We start from the raw sequence: 23,468 nt of genomic DNA, 5'->3' as shown, positions 1-23,468 counted from the left end.
TCTGTCCATTTTGGATAACTCTGAATGGCATGGCTTAATAGTTTCATTGAATTACCCAAGCCTCTTTGCCATGAGAAGGCTGTGATCCATGAAGATGATGCTTTGCTACAAAATGCTTTAAATGGGGTTCATCTATATTATTATTACTACTATTATTCATATCTTTTAAACAAAACTTCACTCTATAAATTTAAATGCATTATGTATTTGACTTCCTATAAAAAATTTAAGGACTTTTTAAAGAGAAAGTTTACATTTACAGGAAAATTAAGAGGAAGGTACAGTGATTTCCCATCTACCCCCTTACCCCTACATGTGCACAACCTCCCCCATTATAAAACTCACCACCAGGATGGCACATTGGTTCACATGATGAATCTACACTGACACATCATAATCACCCAAAGTCCATAGTTTACATCAGGGTTCACTCTTGATGTCATGCATTATATGGGTTTGGACAAATGTATAATGACATGCATCCATCACTGTTGTTGTTGTTCACTTGGTCAGTCGTGTCCAACTCTTTGCGACCCCATGGACTGCAGCACGCCAGGCTTCCCTGTCCTTCACTATCTCCCGGAGTTTGCTCAAACTCCTGTCCTTTGAGTCAATGATGCCATCCAACCATCTTATCCTCTGTTGTCCCCTTCTCCTCCTGCCCTCAATCTTTCCCAGCATCAGCACCTCTTCCAAAGAGTTGGTTCTTCACATCAGGTGGCCAAAGTATTGGAGCTTCAGTTTAAGCATCAGTCCTTCTAATGAATATTCAGTGTTGATTTCCTATAAGATTGACTGGTTTGATCTCCATCACTGTAGTATCAGACAGAATATTTTCACTGCCCTAAAAATACTTTATGTTTTGCCTATTCAGCCCTCCCCTTGCCAAACCCTCTTTAAAATTTTACTCTATCCCTGTAGCTCCTCCTATTCTACTTTCTCTTAAGTGTGTATAAAGTACTTGTTTCTTCACTGGTGGATAGCAGATGGTGTTACCTTTGTTTTATATATGCAGGAGGTAAAGTTTTCATTATGTTAAAGATTTGTGCTCTGTACCTTTCCCCAGTAATATATTTCAGGAAGAAATCTGTATTCTTTATGAGTCTGGCCCTAAAACTCCATAGATTTCAATTATCTTGCAAGTCTAGTTATGCATCAAAAGATCTCTTTCCCCCACTAAATATGATGCCTAAAATGAAAAGCTGCTATGTTGTTCATACGCTGTGCTTTGAGGAACAGCTTTTCACAGATGGAAAGGCATAAAAATGATGGGCTGTTATCTTGTAGCTGAGACTCCACGCTCTGAACATATGAAATATTGATATTAAATCAAGCTGTACCTGGTTTCTCCCATATGAATCCTTCCAAGTTCTTGACCTCTCTTCTGTTGCTGTTTCATTTTAGGCAGAATTCCAGAGGCAGGGTGGGGATGGAGGGGATCTGTGGCTTCAGTGAAAGACAAATGAAATTGGACTAGCCTGTTCATGTACTAGTAAACTCAGGGAAGGAAGAAAACAGTAAAAATAAGGGAAACGACAATACGGTCACAAAGCTAAACATTTATTCAACAGGAACTGCTTCACTCATGTGCAATGACACCATTAAATGCTGACAACAGCACTTCTAATATTCATAACTAACAAATTGTGAAAGAAAATACATTCTAATTACACAGATTATCGGTTAAGGTAATGCTCACTGCTATAAAAACAAAACCAAAGCTTATAATGGGTAAGACATGCATCTCACTCATGTACAGCCAAAATGAGTGTTACTGATTTACTGGGGGTCACTTCCAGGCACTGATTCAGGGTCTTGTGCTTATCCCAGTTGTGGCTCTATCAGCTTTAACCAAAAGTTCCTGAGGTTGCCACACCCCTCTGCATCAATTCACATGAAGGAAAAGAGCATAGAGAGTCAATCAGGGGAAGTTTTTACACACCAGACTCAGAAATGCTATATATCACTTCTACTCATTCCATTGGCTAGAACTCACCCATCTGGCTACATTTAAGTGTAGAACAGTCTTGTAAAATGCTATCTGGCTGTATGACTTAGAAGTGGAAGAAAAACTTTCATTGATCATAGCTGACATATTTTCAAAAGAGCATTTTCAAAAATTTTCTTCAGAGATAATTTGACAAGACAATGAAACAAATTGGTTATTGGGATAAAGACTGTTTTCACACGCAAAAGACAAAGAAAATGAAAAAATATATCTCAATATCTCATACTTTTAATACATCCTGAAAAATGTATTAAAATCTGTCTTTTCAGTCCCTACAATCGTCTTGCCATTCTGTCTGAAAGTGACATAGTTGGGGTTTTTCAAATTCACTAAGACATGAAGGCAGAGATAGCAGTTAAAGTCAAACCTTTCAGTTGTCAAAGCCCAAACCATCAAACTCTAGAAGATTCTGTCTTTCACTGGCTACATTGAGTCTCATTGAGTCTAGTCCAAACCTTGGTTCTTAGTATCTGGTAGAACAGTTACAGAGTCATGAGGACATAGAATGAAATCAAGAGGAAAATTTGCTGGAGTGTTAGTCATAAAAACTCACAATGTCAGTAAGAGGTAAGTACTATTTTTTTCCAGTGACTCTGGTATGTGTGGTGTGAAAGTTGCTCAGTCATGTCCAACTCTTTGCAACCCCATGGACTATACAGTCCATGGAATTCTCCAGGCCAGAATACTGGAGTGGGTAGCCTATCCCTTCTCCAGCCAGTCTTCTCAATCCAGGAATCAAACTGGGGTCTCTTGCATTGCAGGTGGATTCTTTACCAACTGAGATATCATAGGTAGCAATTATTTCAAGTTATTTTTAATGACTCCCATCTAATCACACAGTACTTATATCCATTCTGGGGATAAACTGTACATTTTCTGGAGGTTAAGTGTTTTGAGACCTGACATTTAATTTAGATTAAGAATTCACTAATTGGTTCCCAGGGGGCCCAGCTACCAACAGGAAAACTACCTTTAGTTTCTAAGATCATCTTTTCAACCAAATTCTGTTCATATGAATTTTATTTTTAGCTCTAAAAATTTGTATTTCAAAATCAATTCTGTAAATATTCTTAGAGATATATTAGTAAAACAGAAGAGTGAGATTGTTATGCTGAAATTCACTAAAAGTTTACTATCCAAACCCCTGATGCTAGCTTTAACCTGAAAGCTTTTCCCATTTCTGTGCTCGCTGTGTTAGTTTATTAGTCTTAAAATCACTTGGAAAATCAGAAAATTTTTCCAATGTTATTTACATATAACCAATGATTTTTTTTCTAAACATATGACTTCTGTGACTCATGAATTAAGAATATGGTTTTTAGAGAAAAATGCCATGGATTAAACACATATATTCAGCTTCCACATTTTTTTAACATCTATTTGATGAAGACATCATAACATATTGAACATAAAAAGAAAAAATAGACATATTTTCCCTCTATAAGGCAAAGGTGTAAAGGTAATATATTTACCCAATATTAACCAAGAATATTTACTGAACAATAAATAATAAATCCTCTCATAAGGAGCAATAAATCACATGCCCTTGAAATGCTGCTAAACAAAACAGTTAAGAAAGCTAATCTAAATTAATCTAATAATCTGGTTTAATATTTAGGATTCATAAAAATGAGTAAAGAAATATGAAAATATAGAATTAACTCTGTAAATACAGAGGTTATAAAAGAAGAAAAGTCATTAATTATTGCCTGAGTATAGATCCTTAAAAATTTTTTTAAATATCTTTTATTTATTTAGCACAGTGGGTAAAAAACTCCTGGTAACTTCAGTTTCTTATGTTCATTATTGTTCTTGCATGAGAAAAGAAGAGCTAATTCCTGATCCCATTGCCTTTTTACAAAACTTCAGAGACATGGTGTTTTTAAGATATTATCTACAAAGGAAGATCCGTGGAAGTATACATTGATTCCAGAAAAGCACAACCTTAAGGAAATTACTTTAGCAGGAAACTTCACACGGTGATACTATAGCATAGGTTGGTATCATTAGCCAATAAATGATAAGCATTCCATTTTAAACCAAAGTGGGAAATACAGATTACACTTCAGGTAAAAAAAAATTACTTCACCAAATTAATAAGAGAAACGTAGGCCTAAAGCTACATAGCAATCAGGATATGCTAAAAAAAAGAAAGCAGTGAACAAAGTAAAGTTGGAAAGCAAATGTATGCTTGGTCTAAAATCCTTTTTGAAATGTAATTGTACCAAGTGACAGTTTGTTTTGATTCCAGTGGTCTTGATTGTGCAATTAATAATTTGCACTGTGAATTTAAAATGATGGGACACAATAAGGTGAAGATGACACATATCTGGACCCGGAGTCCACATGCACCGGCTAAAGATCCCCAGCCTTGTGACCCTGGGCAAGTCCCTTCAACCCTCTGTCTTGCCTCTGATCCCATGTGTCCTGGAGTGTCCTCCATCCTGCCTCCTGCCTCCTGTGGTCCACCACTCTGCTCTCAGGTTCTGACTGGAGAACAGCCCCAAGCTGCTGGCTGACTGTGGTAGGGTGAGTTTGGAAGATGGGTGGTCACACCAGAGAGCTCTGGAGGGAAAACCATGCTAGATGAGGGCTTTGAAAGTCTTTAGAAAAGACAGCTCATGCATTTCCAGAGTCATAAATTGTCACATGAAGCCAATGATCTCATTTTAATGATATTTGTTATTGAAAGAAATATGGATAACAACTTGTCTTAAAATCATTTCATGATGTTGTGGTAAATAATATCAAATCAGCCCAGAGCCCTGGCATTTTACACTGCCTTTAAAAATTAACAAACCAGCAAAATAGAAACTTCTTGATCCTCCTTCAACCAAAAGAGATGGAAAGTGCAAAGATATCATATCTATTTGAAAATACAGGGTACACCCCCATGTTTATCATGAAGTACAGTGCTGTGTTTGCAAGGTTATTTTTACTTTGTATGTACCCTGTAGTGCTCAACATTTTAATTGCCACTTCCTCAATAAAGTTATTGGAAATCTTCCATCTTGCCATTAGCACTTGCAAAATAACTGTTAACAATATGTTATCCAGACACAGAAACTTTATAATTAATGTTGGAATAGTCTTCAAAGTCTAGTGACTAAAATATATCCTATAAAAATTACTGGACTTCATTCAATGCTATTCTGCTGTTTTAAAGTTCAATAAATGTGTTGAGGGGGAGATATTTGGCAGCCTAAGTTGGCCAGTCTGGCAGGGAGACCTGAGATGCTGGAGGGTTTGATTTCTGTTGTGTGGTAAGTACACCAAAGGCCTCCAGAGTTTCAGTGCAATCCCTGAAAGGCTGAAGGAGATCTGACCAAATGCAGCTCCCAGTGGGAATCTGAACAGTCATCCGGGGCTATATTCCCACCTTGTCAGTTGATGAGGCACTGGGACAGGTTCCATTTAAGCAATAAAACACAACAGGCCATGTATGTATCTGGGTGATTATAGCATAACTCAGATTGTGTTATATAAGTCATGAGGCTGAAGGCCAAGTGTCTTAACTCCATGAGAAGTGCAATATTGGCCCCAAAACACACTGCCTGAAGTGTCTTATTGCTGTCAAGAAATGGAATTTCTACAGTACATTAAGAAAAGGAAAACACTTAGCACAGTGGATTTAAAATAACCATGGCTATGACATCACTGACAGCTAATCAAAACTCTAATTGCAACCAGAGTTCTGAGGCTATTGTATGAAAGGTCTTAACAGACCCAGCCACGGATACCATGAAGAACAATGCCGAGACCATGAGCAAAACTTCAGTAGCACAGGACGTGAAGCGAGAGTGGAGTGGGCTGGCAGATTTCAGACAATCTCATTAGCATGGGTTGGTAACTTTGTAGTGAACTCGCCTTGGGCCAGTTAGCCAAAAAAAAAGTAGTGCAAACACCCCTTGAATATTTTCTCCATCACTTGCAACCTTCATTTTCATACAGTTAAATATTTCTTTAAATGATTAAAGATAAGGCAGCATAAATGAAAATAGTACCCAGTTCACTTGCTCTAGAGGAGATGAAAGGTTATAATGAGTTGAGAGGAGTTTTGGGGGTCACATCTTCCTCATAATCTGGGCAAGGAATTTTCAGTGATATTAAGTTGAAGTTGCCCAAAAGGACTGAAATCAATATGTAGTCATAACGACTCAATTCACATTTTACATCTGAACCTGTGTAGCACCACAAAGTGGAACATGTGTTTCATGGTCCAGGTAAAAGCCTCAAAAAATTTAGCTATGCCAAAGCACACACTGAGAGGTTCGTTCAGAAGACATATAACAGGGAAGCACATAACATTATAAATGAGAGCGAAAAGAAAGGTTGTCTCGGGAGCCCAAGGATTTGAGCCTAACAATTTTCTGGGTCACCATGGATAAGTACATAATTTTTGTGGGTTTTAGTTTACCTCCAGTGAGTGCTCCTGGACTCTGGTTATAGGTGTTGCTTCCTCAGCCTGAAAATGGAACAACTTTGACATTTCCTGAAAGTTTACTGACAGGGCTTCCCTGGTGGCTCAGATGGTAAAAAGTCTGCCTACAATCCAGGAAACCCGGGTTCAATTCCTGGGTCAGGAAGGTCTCCTGGAGAAAGGAAATAGTAACCTACTCCAGTATTCTTGCCTGGAGAATCTCATGGACAGAGGAGCATGGTGGGCTACAGTCCATTGGAGTTACAAAGAACAGGATACATTACAAAGAATAGGACACGACTTAGACTGAACAAGAACAATGAATGATCTGTTAATGGTACTCAAGTGAAAAATTCATGTTCTTGTGGGAAAAAACAAGGAAGAGTTTATTCCATTAGAATCCATTCAGGTTCTGGAATGAAGGTAGCACACAAACATGTTTTTCTCTTTCTTCTCAACTTGCTTACAAGTTTTACCTGTGTCACACCTGTCACCCATGATTATACTCATCTACAGATAATAATTGCATCCTACCTGTGACAGAATATTTTTAATAGTTTTACTTTATGTATTTTTCTAATAATCTTTATTTATATCAGCTTGGGTTCTTTTAGAACTACAAAAATGTTAAATGAGTAACCGAATGACTAAAATTAGATATATGTAAAATTATTATTCCTTAAAAATATTAAACACTTATTCATAAGAAATATATCAATTAATTATTTTATCTTGTCAAGACTTCATATATATGGATTTAAAAATTCTGTTGTTTTAACAATCCATTAAATATAGTTAACAGCCCTGCTGGTTTTAGTGGTTTTATAAATAATATATACTTTGGTTTAATTTGAAATAAGCTACATTTCCAAATTCTGTTTTAACTAATGATCTTGCAAAGGACCTTTGATAAGCTAAACCCTTTATAATTTTAATAGCCTTTCTCTTTGATAAGGCAAAGAACCAGAATCCAATACATATTCAGTTAATAACTTAGGATCTAGAATATTGCCACAACCTCAAAGCTAGTCACTGAATAACTTAATAAAAAATATTTCAATAACACCAGTATCAAGAGTGCTGTGTCCAGTAAAACCTAAGCATTACACAGAGATGTAAACATTAGGATCTAATGACCAGCTAGTAACACATTAGTCAGAGCCACTATGAAATTATATTCTCTTTTGTTGTACAACGATGTCATGAATAAGTATAAAGCCACTTTCAAAGTACATGCTTCATCAGTTCAGTTCAGTTGCTCAGTCATGTCCAACTCTTTATGACCTCATGGACTGCAAACAAACCAGTACTCCTGTCCATCACCAACTCCCGGAGCTTACTCAAACTAATGTCCATCAAGTTGGTGATGCATTCCAACCATCTCATCCTCTGTCATCCCATTCTCCTCCCACCTTCAATCATTCCCAGCATCAGGGTCTTTTCAAATGAGTCAGTTCGTTGAATCAGGTGGCCAAAGTATTGGAGTTTCAGCTTCAGCATTAGTCCTTCCAATGAATATTCAGGATTGTTTAACTTTAGGATGGACTGGTTGAATCTCCTTGCAGTCCAAGGGACTCTCAAGAGTCTTCTCCAACACCACAGTTCAAAAACATCAATTCTTCAGCACTCAGCTTTCCTTATGGTCCAACTCTCACAACCATAAAAGACTACTGGAAAAACCATAGCTTTAACTAGATGAACCTTGTTTGGAAAAGTAATGTCTCTGATTTTCAAAATGCTGTCTAGACTGGTCATAACTTTTCTTCCAAGTGGCAAGCGTCTTTTAATTTCATGAATGCAGTCACCATCTGCACTGATTTTGGAGCCCAGGAAAATAAAGTTTGTCACTGTTTCCATTGTTTCCCCATCTATTTGCCATGAAGTGATAGGACCAGATGCCATGATCTTAGTTTTCTGAATGTTGAGTTTTAAGCCAATTTTTCACTCTCCTCTTTCACTTTCATTGAGACGCTCTTTAGTTCTTTGCTTTGTGCCATAAGGGTGGTGTCATCTGCATATCTGAGGTTATTGATATTTCTCCTGGCAATCTTGATTTCACCTTGTGCTTCATCCAGCCTAGTATTTCTCATGATGTACTCTACATGTAAGTTAAATAAGCAGGGTGACAATATACAGCCTTGATGTACTCCTTTACCGAATGGAACCAGTCTGTTCTTCCATGTCCAGTTCTAACTCTTGCTTCTTGACCTGCATACAGATTTCTCAGGAGGCAGGTCAGGTGGTCTGGTATTCCCATCTCTTTCAGAATTTTCCACAGTTTGTTGTGATCCACACAGTCAAAGGCTTTGGCATAGTCCATAAAGCAGATGTTTTTTCTGGAACTCTCTTGCTTTTTTGATGATCCAACAGATGTTGGCCATTTGATCTCTGGTTCCTCTGCTTTTTCTAAATTCACCTTGAACATCTGGAAGTTCATGATTTGCGTATTGTTGAAGCCTGGCTTGGAGAATTCTGAGCATTACTTTGCTAGCGTGTGAGATGAGAGCAGTTGTGTGGCAGTTTGAACATTCTTTGGCATTGCCTTTCTTTGGGATCAGAATGAAAACTGACCTTTTCCAGTTCTGTGGCCACTGCTGAGTTTTCCAAATTTGCTGGTATATTGAGTGCAGCCCTTTCACAGCATCATCTTTCAGGATTTGAAATAGCTCAACTGGAATTCCATCACCTCCACTAGCTTTGTTCATAGTGATGCTTCCTAAGGTCCACTTGTCTTTTCATTCCAGGATGTCTGGCTCTAGATGAGTGATCACACCATCAGGGTTATCTGGGTCATGAAGATCTTTTTTGTATAGTTCTTTTGTGTATTCTTGCCACCTCTTCTTAATATCTTGTGCTTCGGTTAGGTTCATACCATTTCTGTCCTTTATTGTGCCCATCTTTGCATGAAATGTTCCCTTGGGATCTCTAATTTTCTTGAAGAGATCTCTAGTCTCTCCCATTCTATTGTTTTCCTCTATTTCTTTGCACCGATCACTGAGGAAGGCTTTCTTATTCCTCCTTGCTATTCTTTGGAATTCTGCATTCAAGTGGGTATATCTTTCCATTTCTCAATTGCCTTTCGTGTCTTTTCTTTTCTCAGCTATTTGTAAGGCCTCCTCTCCCATCAGGAAACTTCCATAAGCCTCTTATCCTTCTCCATCAGAGGGTAGACAGAATGAAAACCACAATCACAGAAAACTAACCAATCCAATCAGATGGACCACAGCCTTGTCTAACTCAATGAAACTATGAGTCATGCCAGGTAGGGCCACCCAAGACAGACAGGACATGGTGAAGAGTTCTGACAAAATGTGGTCCACTGGAGAAGAGAATGGCAAACCACTTCAGTATTCTTACCTTGAGAACCCAATGAACAGTGTGAACATGCTTCCTACTTCTTACAACAATGTAACATAGCTTCACCTATGAAATGGGCTACCTATAACATACCATGGGCTGCCACAGTGGGACCAATTCCCAATTACTTGAACTAATCAATGGCCTGAATAAGTTAAACCAGCCAATAAAACCAGTTCTCTTATTGCAGACATTGCTTGTGACATACTTGTTAGAAGTATTGCTGGGATGTTGACATATTTGGCTAAAGGATCCAAAATATACATGTTCTGCTCTGACAACCACCCCTACTCAAATATCCTGCTGTGCCCTTCCCCTAATCCTCCAACACATAAAGGGAAGCAATGTGTGAAGTGCTGGGGTTGTTTCTTTGATTTTACTGGCTTAGTTCTGCCCAATTACTGCCAGTGCACAATGAAGGTAAAAAACTAGGGTGGGCTGTGTGTGCCCATACTCTGAACTACAAAGTGGAGCCACCTCTCACCCCTACTCCTAACCTACAGTAGGCTCTTACCATTTCTGGCCAGTCATGGGCCAGAAACTAAAGCAATGACCAACAAGTGCAGGCATACTTTGTGGGGATAAACAAGGCAGATTCGGGTTCCCACCACACCAGCAGCATGATGGAGGGTTGCAGCAGAAAACCCATGAGTGCATGAGCATGAACACAGTAACCCTGATCATCAGACTGCCCATCAGTATTTCAAGATTCTGAACAACCAATTTAGCAACTCTTCCTACTTGGGGAAGGGTGAGGAGGAGCCTGAGCAGAGAGGACTTGGGAAGGCAGAAGGGTCTCTGTTTCTATACTTCCTTTCTGCCCAAATAATCCACCAGTTCTACAGGCTTAGTTACTGTGAACTCACATTTGCTGGGAAATGGAAAAGAACTGTGGGATTCTTTTAAGTGATATATTAAGAGGGGCCAAAAGGAAATCTTTTTACCAGGAGTGTCCCTGGTTGGAGGCAGGTAGCTTCAGGAAAAAGAACACAGGGAAGGAAGAACTTGTGGAGTGGGCAACAGAGATTGGGAGTTACCTGGCAGAACATCTTGTTAGGGTCTATGAACTATAAAACAGCATACAGAGAAGCCCGTTGATGTCTCATTATTCACCGAAATCTTCCCTCATCAACCCATAATCTTCCACGTAGCAAAGGGATAGTGAAAATATGAGTATATATCCTACGGAGGGGAGTAAAGAAGAGTAAGACAAACCACTTACCCCACAGTCTGTCTGCTTTGTAATCACCAAAATGATGTAACTCAAATCTTTCTCCCCTTGATGATCCAATCAACTATTTTTAAAAAGAAAGAAAAATGGGTAAAAAGATGTGAAGCAAATATCTAAGAAGAAAAAAAATACAGAAGAGCACAAAAGAGCCACAAAGAGATGAACTAAATCCCTGAGTAGTTACAACAGATTGAATAATGTCCCTCCAAAACTCATATCCCCCTGAAAACCTGTGAATGTGACCTTATTTGGAAATAGGGTCTTTGCAGATATAATCATGCGAAGTGAGGTCATACTGGGTTAGAGTGGGCCCTACATCCAATATGACTGGTATTCTTACAAAAAGAATGAAATCTGGACACAGGAACAGAGAGAAGATGGCCATGTGAAGATGGAGAGAGAGATTGGAGTTAATGCTCACACAAGCCAAGGAAAGCCCAGATTGTCAGCAACTGTCTGAAACTAGGAAGAGGCAAGGAAGGATCCTCCCCTAGAGCCTTCAGGGAGAGCATAGCCCCGCTGATTTGGATTTCTAGCCTCCAAAACTGTGATAGAATAAATTTTCATTTCAAGCCAATCAGTTTGTGGCAATTTCTTATGGCAGCTCAAGGAAACTAACACAGACACTAATGGTGCATTACTAATACTTGTATATCAGCTCTTTCTTTACATGGCAATTTATTCTATTCACATGCCAAAAATTGGTCTGTTGCACAGAAAAATAATATTATTTACTCAATACCAGAAAAACTTCCCTGGTGGCTCAGACAGTAAAGTGTCTGACTACAGTGCAGAAGACCCGGGTTCAATTCCTGGGTTGGGATGATCTCCTGGAGAAGGAAATGGTAACATGGTAATGCACTCCAGTATTCTTGCCTGGAAAATCCCATGTATGAAAGAGCCTGGTAGACTACAATCCATGGGGTCACAAAAAGTTGGACAGGACTGAGCGACTTCACTTTCACTTTTCACCAGAAAAACACGGACTTGGAGTTTTCTTCCACTTGTGCAAATTAAATAGATACCAAACCCTCCCCCACTGCCTCTCCATCCTTCTTGTGATCATGACCATGCAGTTACAAATTGGAATATCAGACTATAAGGACTGGAGATAAATCTACAACCCAAACTCGTTAGGACTATTATCTCCTCTATGACAAAATATGCTAACTGATCCAAGCTATAATGAGGCCATTAGAATGATTACACAGATAAAATGGATAAATTACAGCATTTCTTTAGGTACTGTTTTCCTTCATTGTAATACATATTCAGGAATTATACAGCATCTAGGATGAGATAAGCCTTGCTTTTCTAAGTTGTAGTAATGCCTAGAGGTGCTTAGAGGTTTCTTCCTCTACCTCATGCTACTGATTAAGAATTCCTTCTCTAAATTAGTTTAATTTGCATCAAGGGAAATGTAAATTGTAATGGCACTAATATTTGGCCTTTAAATGCACTCAGAAATAATGATGATCAGAACTATCCTGCTGTGAGTTGTATGCTGGCAAAGTGGATTTATCATGCAATGGTCTAAAGGGACCCAATCTTTGGTTGCACTTACATGTTGCCAAGTATCCTGACTTGAGTGCAGGTTTTGGATGAAAGCCCAGTTCTCAGAATTCTTATCTCAGTCTCAATGTCCAGGACCTGAATACAAATTATAGTCATAATGATAACAGTACCAAGAGTGACAGCTAACATTAATTGAACATTTACTATGATGTAGGCACCATGCAAAGAATTTTATCTACATCACCTCATTTAACCATCACTAAGACTTTATGACATAAATGCTCTAATTATCTCTATTTTATAAGTGAGGGAAAAGATTTAGAAATGAAAAACAATTATACCTGTTGAGATCCACCCTACCAGGGAATAGACACCACCTCAAAAAGAGGTAAATAAAGAGGGTTTAATGAAGTGACTATTTACAAAGTTGCTGGTAAGATTAGGGGGAACCAACAAGCAATGGTGAAAGGCTAATCCCATCAGAAAGTTCTTACTATCTCAGACTGCAACACTGGAAGAACAGTCAACAGCTTTTGATAGAAGGACACAGCCACTGCCAAGCTGTGACCTGATGGGTAGGTGGCTGGGATAATCAATACCCTGACCTGTCTAACCTCTTTTTGATCTCCTGAACTATATCACATTGGCGGGCTCAACTAGAAACCACAGGATAAGGAAACTTAGTGATGCAGTCTCTAAAGGCTGGCCTCATAAATACAGAGCCGGGTGGAGAAGACTGGAGAACAGATTTGGAGAGGCAAATTACATTTAGGCAGCACAGTAACATACCCAGGACATTCAACTACTCAATGTTGAGTGAAGGCAGAATGTAAGCATGGGTCGTGTTCCCACACTTAACCACTATACTATGTACTGAGATGGAAGAAAATTCTCATAAAGAAACCAGTGGGGGTTGCAAGAGAATTCTTTTCTCCGCTACTCTTGAAGTCTGACTCTTTTTGACCCCATGGACTGTAACCCACCAGGATCCTCTGTCCATGGAATTCTCCAAGCAAGAATACTGGAGTGGGTTGCCATTCCCTTCTCCAGGGGATCTCTCTGACTCAGGGAGCAAACCTGGGTTTCTTGCATTGCAGACATTTTTTTTTTTTTTTTTTTTTTTTTTGCCATCTGAGCCATTAGGGACTAAGACTCATAGAGCCAATGCTATGGTTTTTCCAGTAGTCATGTAGGGATGTGAGAGCTGGACCAGAAAGAAGGCTGAGTGCCAAAGAATTGATGCTTCCTAATTAGAGTGATGGAGAAGACTCTTCAGAGTCCCTTGGACAGCAAGGAGATCAAATCAGTCAATCCTAAAGGAAATCAACCTGAATATTCATTGGAAGGACTGATGCAGAAACTGAAGCTCCAATACTTTAGCCACTGATTCGAAGAGCCAACTCATTGGAAAGGACTCTGATGCTGGAAAAGACTGAGGAAAGGAGAAGAAGGGGGTGACAGAGGATGAGATGGTTGGATGGCATCACTGACTCAATGGACAGGAGTTTGAGCAAACTTCGGGGGATAATGGAGGATAGGGAAGCTTGGTATGTTCCAGTTCATGGGGTCTGAAATAGTCAGGACATGACTTGGCGACTGAAAGACAGCAACCCTTCTTGAAACCCATCTACAGCCCCCCTTCCCCAGCTGAGCTCTTAGTTTTCTGGGAGAGCTCCTTTAATGCAGACAGAGAGGATTTCAGCAGAAACATGGGAACACACAGCCTGCTCCCACTGGAATGTAAGCTCATTAGCATGGAGATTTTAATCAGTTTGTTCACTGCTATGTCCCTATAAATTAAGTTACTGGGTTTGAAGAACTCTTTTGAACCAAAAGATACTGAACAGTCCATCTTCAGGAAAAAACTTGCTGGCAACAGAATATGATCAATGAATTATTCTATCCACTCTGCTTATCCTTATCACTTCCCTGTTTCTTTAACTTTTGTGATTCTGGTCTTTGACTAGCTGTTGAATATTTTTTACAGTGGAAATCTAACGAGTGCGATATGTCTTGTTTGGTGTGAAGAGCTTTATGTAGATTTTCTCACTTGATCCTCATCATCACATTCCTCTGAGATCAACACTATTATTTTACTGGTAAGGACATTGCAATGCAGATTCAGGTATATGTTATTCCAACCAATGAACTTTAAATTACTTCTCCCATTCTGCCTTTCTGATTCTGTTTGTCTGTCACTGTTTAAAAGTAACAACTCCATTGGTGACACCCAGACTTTGATGGTATAAGGCCCTCACAGCACCTTTGATGACTCATGAACTACCACTCAAATCTGATGCAGCTCATGGCCTGCCTCCAGCTCTGCTGGGGTAAGTCAGGATACCACCAGTCCTCGACCCTGCCAAGCCTCAGTCCCTTCTCTATTATGTCCTCTACATACATGACTTCAAAAAGCTGCTGTCTCCTCAAGCTCTGTTTCCTGACCCATCAACTACCTCCTTGATGAGTGCTACAGTTTGCTTTGCAGTGCAGACTCCCCAAGGAAGCAATGAAAATGACTGTTCAACTTTACTGCTATCAGGAGAATAATTGATTAGTGCCTCTCCTCCCTCTGCAGCCTCTCTGGACCATTTTCACACTGAGGCCACTCCCAGGCAATGCCTGAGCATGGCAGAGGCTCTCAGGCAGGCCCAATCTGGCAAGATGTGGGGATTCTCCAATATGTGGTGCTGTCTGAGGACTCCTCATTAGCCTGGATACACCTTTTTTGAAATTGCATATCCATCCAAAACTTGACTGCTCTTGGTCATCCACTTTCTCTCTCACATTTCACAGATGTCAGACCTACATGTGGCTTGAAGCCTCTCCCCACCTTCTCCAGTTCCTTCTCCCAATAAATCTCTTCCATGTCTAATTCCATCTTGGTATCTGCTTGTTAGTAAGCATGAACTGATGCAAGTGCACAGGAGATGGTCTGAGAAGCAGTGGAAAGATGAGAATAGGGCATCATCACAGAAAGGCAAGAACGATGCCCTCCTAAATGGTAAGTGGAGCACAGATAGTTTCTGACACAAGTTGGCATCTCAGTTGTTGGAGATTTCACAGGTGGTTACCTGGGAAAATGTCTGAGTGGAAAGAGATATCTTTGCAGATTAAACAATCCAGACATTTTTTTTAATTGGAGGAGAACTGCTTTACCACGCTGTGGTAGTCTCTGCCATGCATCAAGGTGAATCCATTTGAAAGATGTGAAGTAAAAATAGCCATCAATACAAGGATAGTGCACATGACTACTTATTTCTACATTGTTTTGATGCCCTACAGATGAGAAACTTTTAACCATTAACAGGCAGATAAAAGCTGAATGTGAAACAGACTTAGAGAAAGAACTTGTGGTTGCCAGGGAGAAGGATGGGGGTGGGGTGGGATAGTTAGGGAGTGTGGGACGGACATGTACACACTGTTATATTTAAAACTGGTAAACAATAAGGACCTATTGTATAGCACAGGGAACTCTGCTCAATGTTATGTGGCAGCTTGGATGGGAGGGCAGTTTGAGAGAGAATGGATACATGTGTATGTATGACTGAGTCCCTTCATTGTTCTGAAACTATCACAGCACTGTTAATTGGCTAAACCCCAATACAAAATAAAAAGTTAAAAAAAAAAGAAAGCTGAGTGTGAGAGCTACAGCATATCTTTGGGAGCTCACTGAGAGTTCCTTGTATCAGATACAGCAGAGCAACATCCTAGAGATTTGATAGGTACGTGTCAGCGCTCCACAGACGGCCAAATGCTCACTTAAGGCAAGTTTGTTATGCTAAGGACCATGCCTGGGAAAAACTTAAGCCCCTGAAATATGGCATGACGTCATCTGGATGGGTGTCTCTCAAGATGCTGGTTCTACAGAGCCCCATCAGACTGTTGGAATGGTGTATCTTCTTAGATGGGGGAGGGGGAGAATGTCTTCACATGTGAGGAAGAGAGCTCTGTCTTGTTAGGAAGAAATAGGGAGTGGTACTGCTGTTGCATGGGAGTTCTCATGGGTGTACAAGAGTGTACATGGAGCTAACAACTTCCACTGGTGACCCCACAGCCCTTGCCTGGACCTGGTGATCATCCCTCTGGAGTCTTCCTATTGTTAATTCTAGTGAACTCTGGGACTTGCACTGGAAATGGCACCCCAGATCTTTTTCATGCCTACCTATCAGCTTCAGCTTACCTATACTCCAAAAAGTTATGTTCTGCTGCCTGACAACAGCAGACCAAATCTGACCCAAAATACCCAGCAAACATCTCAACCATCAACTGCAACCACACCTACCCCAGTTAAGGTCTGAAGCCTTGCAGTGCGGAATCTCCCTTCCAAGTTGTTCCTTCCATGGATATGCTTCCTCAACCCAAGGGATACTATAGAGTTCTTTCTACACCCTTAGAGTTACTCCCCTATAGTATGGTTTAATCATTATTTATGCTAAAAATCTCATTCATATTACAATATAGTTTATGTTTCCTGACTAGACTCTGATTGATATGAGTATCTAGAATGTATATCAAAAAATCCAGAATATAAGATTAAATGAGCAAACATTTACTGTCCAAGCCAGTATATTTAATATCTTGGTAAGGACCTCAATTGATGCAACAAACTCACTGCTAGTGTGGCTCTTAGATGGTTCAAAAAAAGCTTATGGCCAATGCTGAGAGAAATGGAAGTGCATGGGTTGCCTTGGCTGATGGTAGAGGAAGAAATAAAGAGGCTAATAGAAGTAGGCATGCTGGAATGAACGTATTAACAGGCCAGAAGATTATGTTCTACAGTGAAGCCCAGAGAACAGAGTGCATCATTCACCAAGGCCATGAAAATGGCAATGATAGGAGGGACATGAGTATCAGTAGATATTCATGGTGGACCCTCTCTGTAGGCTTGGTTGACTGTAGGGGAGGCAGTCACAGAACTGAGCTCAGTAACACTCAGCTCCAAAGTATTAGAGCCTATATGGGGGGTACTTTCCCACCAGACACCAGTTATCATAATTACATGCAAGAGCAGAGGGTAGCCAAGAGGTCTTGAAGAACAGGGAATTGTGGAGATGGTTAACATAATAACATGGTACCTGTAGGGGCCAAACAGACCACTGTGCAATAAGCATTCTCCTTTACTTCTACAATCAGAAAAAAAAAAGGGTACCAATTCCTTGCTCGGTTTTCAGATCCAGGGTCACCTGACTTAAAAGGCTCTCTAAAAAGAACACAGCAACCCTGCTATAAGGACATACTGTAGTGACTTCCCTTGTTCTTCCCCAGTGGGATGTACAGTCATATACTCAGCTGACTAGACACGCTGAGGAAGGGGGACTCCCCAGACACATCAAAGTTAGTTTATTCAGTGTCTGAACTGACAGATCCCAGAGGTTCAAAGGCCCTGGAGGAGGGCAAGGCAACCCACTCCAGTATTCCTGTCTGGAGAATCCCCATGGACAGAGGAGCCTGGTGGGCTGCAGTCCCTGGGGTCACACAGAGTCGGAGCTGACTGAGTAACTGAGCACAGCATGCATAGGAGCCTAAATCATCATCACGGTCCCCACATCAGAGCAGGGCTTACAGACGACAGGTGATAGATCCAGTTATGGTTAAAGTCTGGCCTACAAAGACGCTCCCAGGGGTCATTTCCTCAGTTCCCCACCTTATAATTGGAATTGACATGTTAAACAGTTAAAGTAACACCCACATTGGGTCCTCAACTTATGGACTAAGACCTATTCTAGTGGGGAAGACCAAACAGAAACCTTTGAAATGACTCTGGTCTCAAAGAACCAAGAAAGTAAATCAAAAACAATATCATCTCAGGAGGGATGGTGAAGATTAGTGCCACCGTTAAAACCTAAGAGATGCAAGGATGGTGTTCCCAGTTAAATTTCTGTTGAGTTTGGTAGTCTGGTACTTGCAGAAACCAAATGTATCCCACTAAGCCTTAGGCATCTTTATGTAGAAAGAGAGCACATATTGTTATTTTGTTGTAATGATGACTGGATACTCAAATTTCATCATTTGAACTCTGATTTATCACTCAAGTTATTGATAACTATAGATCATACCAAATTAGAACAATTTGACAGAGCAATATGGCTCTGATTTTGGACAAAGAAGATGACCTTCTGATATATTATAATCATACTAAATGTGTTCCATCAACAATATACTTCATGACATTCTCCAAAAAGGCACATGGCTGCATGGTACTTTACTGCTCCAAGCTCCTCTTTATGGACTATTATTCACCCTGTATTTTGTCAAATATACTGTAGCATCTATTTTAAAACTCAACACAAGAGCTACCTTTTCCAGGAAGTCTCCCTTAAACCCCTATCCACACACCAGGCTAATTGAGAGGTCCTTTCTTACTGCTCCAGTAATATACCCTGCAGTTTTTTTATTTGCAATAATCTCTCACCTTACTATATACTTGTCCATTAATATATCTGTCTACCCACTGGGCTGTGAGCTCCCTGAAGGCAGGGATTGCATCTCATTCATCTTTGAGCCTATGGGTATGGCTGAATCCCCGCACCTGGGTCACCTGCCACAGAGGTGATGAGTCTGCCAAAAGTCCCTTTAGATAATGTGGTTCTTCACTCTCAGCTAAAAGCATCACTTTACCAGGTTCCACAGAATTACATCTGCATGTGCCAGAGAGAATTCAACAGATGTGCTAACATCCATTGGATCACAGAAAAAGCAAGAGTCCAAAAAAACATCTACTTCTTCTTTACTGACTATGCCAAAGCCTTTGACTGAGTGGATCACAACAAACTGTGAAAAATTCTTAGAGAGATGGGAATACCAGACCACCTGAACTGTCTCCTGAGAAATCTGTATGCAGGTCAGGAAGCAACAGTTAGAATTGGACATGGAACAACAGACTGGTTCCAAATTGGGAAAGGAGTACGTCAAGGCTGTATACTGTCACCCTTCTTATTTAACTTATATGCAGAGTACATCATGCAAAATGCCAGGCTGGATGAAGCACAAGCTGGGATCAAGATTGCCAGGAGAAATATCAATAACCTCAGATATGCAGATCTGAGATACGCGATCTTTATGGCAGAAAGCAAAGAGGAACTAAAGAGTCTCTTGATGAAAGTGAAAGAGGAGAGTGAAAAAGCTGGCTTGAAACTCAACATTCAAAAAAACTAAGATCAGGGCATCTGGTCCCATCACTTCATGGCAAGTAGATGGAGAAGCAATGGGAACAGTTACAGACTTTATTTTCTTGGGCTCCAAAATCACTGCAGTTGGTGACTGCAATCATGAAATTAAAAGACGCTTGCTCCTTGGAAGAAAAGCTATGACCAGCCTAGACAGCATATTAAAAAGCAGAGACATTACTTTGCCAACAAAGGTCCATTTAGTCAAAGCTATGGTTTTTCCAGTAGTCTTGTATGGATGTGAGAGTTGGACTATAAAGAAAGCTGAGCCCCGAAGAATTGATGTTTTTGAACTGTGGTGTTGGAGAAGACTCTTAAGAGTCTCTTGGACTGCATGGAGATCCAACCAGTCAATCCTAAAGGAAATCAATTCTAAATATTCACTGGAGCTGAAGCTTCAACACTTTGACCACCTGATGTGAAGAAAAAGACCCTGATGCTGGGAATGATTGAAGGCAGGAGGAGAAGAGGATGACAGAGGATTAGATGGTTGGATGGCATCACTGACACAACAGACAAGAGTTTGACCAAGCTCCAGGGTTTTGTGATGGACAGGGAAGCCTAGTGTGCTTGCAGTCCATGGGGTTACAAAGAGTCGGACATGACTGAGCGACTGAACTTAACTTACCAGGTTCCAGTCTGCCATGTGCCAGAGAAGACATCTCAAACATGGCAGTAGGGTCAGACATAGCTCAGCCTGACCAGAAGGTAACTCAGGTCAGATCTTGTACTACTTTTCAAGCCACACAACCCTGATCTCGCCATCTGTTGCTGCAGTCAAAGCTACAACCAGGATGCAAGGGTCCCACGTACAGAAATCCATGCATTACAGCACAATTAACATAAGTGATTGAACCTTCAACCATCTCTACAGAGCAAATAATATGGTGGTAACTCTCTTGTGCCTGTGTCGACTGTCTGATTTAGTCTTCCCAGGTTTGAAGTGTAACAATATGAGACATTAGTAAATGAGAGACATTAGTAAATCCAGATGTATGTCTTGACCAGTGCAGAAAGGATCCAACTGCACATTAGGACCAAATAATATCCCCATCATGGGTTCATTCTTCACATTGTTGTTTGGCGAGAGAGGAGGAGAAAAGAAGTGGGGATACAGCTTTTGAATTAAATTAACTTGTATTCTCATCCAGTCTCTCCCACTTTACAGCAGTGTGACCAGAGACAAGTCATCTTATTATTCCTCAGTTTCACTGCCTGTAAAGTGGGACAATCTGCTTAACTGCAAAGCTTGAGTCCCTTTGATCATCTCATTCTTCTTCTCATTATAAGACATGATTTTTGCCCTTGGATAGCTAAAAGGGGAAAAAACTGAAAAATAATTAAAGGACAACCTAAACACCTCCCAGTTACTCATGGAAGGTTTGACCTGGGTTTCCAGGAAAATATCATGGGTATAGAAATTAGGAAAGACATAAACCAATGTCTACCCCAGTCTCTGATATTTTACTCCATGGAACAGATGCTACAGAATAGCAATATCATGACCACTTAAGTTTAGCTGGATCAAAGCTGCCCACTTAGTCACCCTTCTGGGAGTCCCTACAGATACCAAAATCTGTAGATACTCAAGTCCCTTCTATAAAATGATCATAGTACAATGAATATGGTTGGCCCTCCAGACATCTCAGCATAGTTGATACCAAAATAAATCTTGACTATTTACTAGCTACTTGACTGTAGATTCTCATCTACACAATTGAGTTTATAATACATATATCACCAGGTCAGAGTGAGAATAAAATATGATAGCATATCCATTCAAAAACATTCCACAAATAATTATTAAGTTCTTCTTTGCTTCCTCACCACTAAGGTGGCAGTGATTAATAAGAAACATTCTTGTTCATTCGTAATCATTCTTATGGAATCTGAAGTGAATGCTCATAGCAGAGGCCTGCCACAATATGTTGTTCTATAAATAGCAGTCCATAGAAATAGAATTCTGACAGCCAGAAGGATGTCAACTGTATAAAACCACATGGGAGACACATTCTGAACCCCATGTCTGCAACAAAATGCTGTGCGTACGGTCCCACTATGATCTTTATTACACAATTTTGTGGCCATGGGCACTCTCATAAAGATAATTGCAAAGCATTTTAGTTCTAGAGGACTCCAAGGATAATTTATACCAACCCATAATAAAAAGCTCCCACTGATACATACTTTTAATGCACCCTATATATATATACATATCATTTCTCTAAACTTAATAAAAAATAGCATTTAGTTCCAAAACATATTCCCCCAAGTTGGATGATACTACTTATTACCTATGCACGGCTTTAGGTGTATCAATCTAGACTGCATTTTATAGAATTTCTTCTGGCTGAGCATCTGTTTTTCTCATTCCACACTGAGTAAGTTATCAGATCTAATTTTGAAATATGAAAGCTATTATCCAAAATGCACCAATATTTCCAGGTGTGCTTTATGGAAGTGTAGAACTACTTCTCAGAAGCATAAAACAGTTGTTGAAAAATGCTCTAAAGTGCCAACAAGTTAGAAGTCTTATGAGTTGAGCAGGGTCAGGCTCAGAGAAGTTGAACCCCAAGGTCCATTTGCCCCAGTCCCACAGTCATGATGGGCCTTCTGTTCAGACCTCTGACAGTCTACAATCAAAAGGGAATATAATACATTCTATTTTGAGGATTAAAAGCTCTATTTTACTTCATGTAAACATTTAAAATATACCACACAATTTTAGCTCCATTTTGCACTTCTTTATTATACTGCATGCTTAGAAAATAGCCCAGGCTCTCTCAAACTTAGAGAAGACGAAATATCTTCAGGCAGCCTTTATATTCTTTTTTTTTTTTTTTTTTGGATCATTTTAAAAGTCTTTATTGAACTTGTTATAATATTGTTTTCTGGCTGTGAGGTATATGGGATCTTAGTTCCCTGACTAGGGACTAAACCTGCACCCCTTGCACTGAAAGGCAAAGTCTTAGCCACTGAACCATCAGGGAAATCCCCTATATTCTAATGTATTTGATCTGTAGAACTTCAAGTGGCAATATCAGTGATCTTCTCTAGTGATTAGACTTGTGGAAAACTCACATAACTAAAAGTCATGAGACTGATTAATGGCCAAAATTCCAATTTAATGATTTCCTATTAGAAATATCATACACAGCTTACACACAGATAATCTATGCATTTATATGAAGGACAGAAAAGATGTTAGAAAAGACTACACAAGAAACCTGTCATGAGAAGAATGCAGTTTGTTGATTTTGTATCTTTTACTTCTTTAATCAGCATTTATTGAATACTTAAAATGTTCTGGGTTACATGCAAAGTGCTGTTCAGAAAAAATTAAGACAATTGTTTTGATTTATGGAGCATTTACACTGTGTCAAATAGTTTGCAAAAATGATCTCATTGTCTCATATAATTACTACAAAAATGTGAAATGTTACAAAGCCCACTTGAACAAATGAGAAAGTTGAGGCTCAGAGAAATAAACTTGCACAATTACAGAGTAGTAAGTAGTAGGCTCTTGTTTTAGTCACTAAGTTGTGTCCGACTCTTCTGTGACTTCATACACTGTAACTCGCCAGGCTCCTCTGTCCATGGGATTTTCCAGGTAAGAATATTGGAGTGGGTTGCCCTTTTCTTCTTCAGGGGATCTTCCTGACTCTGGGATCGAACCTGCATCTCCTGCACTGGCAAGCGGATTGTTTACCACTGAGCCTCCAGGGAAGCCCGGTAAGTATTAACAGTAGGACTGGGAATCAAATCCAG

At 39.8% G+C, this 23,468-nt stretch overlaps 1 long non-coding RNA gene across 2 annotated transcripts in view; it reads right to left on the bottom strand.

Annotated features, from left to right (window-relative positions):
- LOC136163373 (uncharacterized) overlaps window positions 1–23,468 on the bottom strand; it is a 77,399-nt gene that overhangs the window by 28,088 nt on the left and 25,843 nt on the right. Inside the window, exons 2-3 of one of the 2 annotated variants that reach the window (XR_010662230.1) lie at window positions 12,581–12,666; window positions 11,008–11,080 (exon numbers count right to left, since the gene is read on the bottom strand). This is a non-coding gene — a long non-coding RNA (uncharacterized lncRNA). The remainder of the gene's footprint in view (window positions 1–11,007; window positions 11,081–12,580; window positions 12,667–23,468) is intronic. The other variant, XR_010662231.1, reaches the window with a different exon arrangement.

This window comes from Muntiacus reevesi, chromosome 3, assembly GCF_963930625.1.
Source record: "Muntiacus reevesi chromosome 3, mMunRee1.1, whole genome shotgun sequence".
Classification (NCBI taxonomy): domain Eukaryota; kingdom Metazoa; phylum Chordata; class Mammalia; order Artiodactyla; family Cervidae; genus Muntiacus; species Muntiacus reevesi.
Note: the sequence above shows the minus strand (reverse complement) of the source record. Positions and strands in the feature narration are given on the sequence as shown.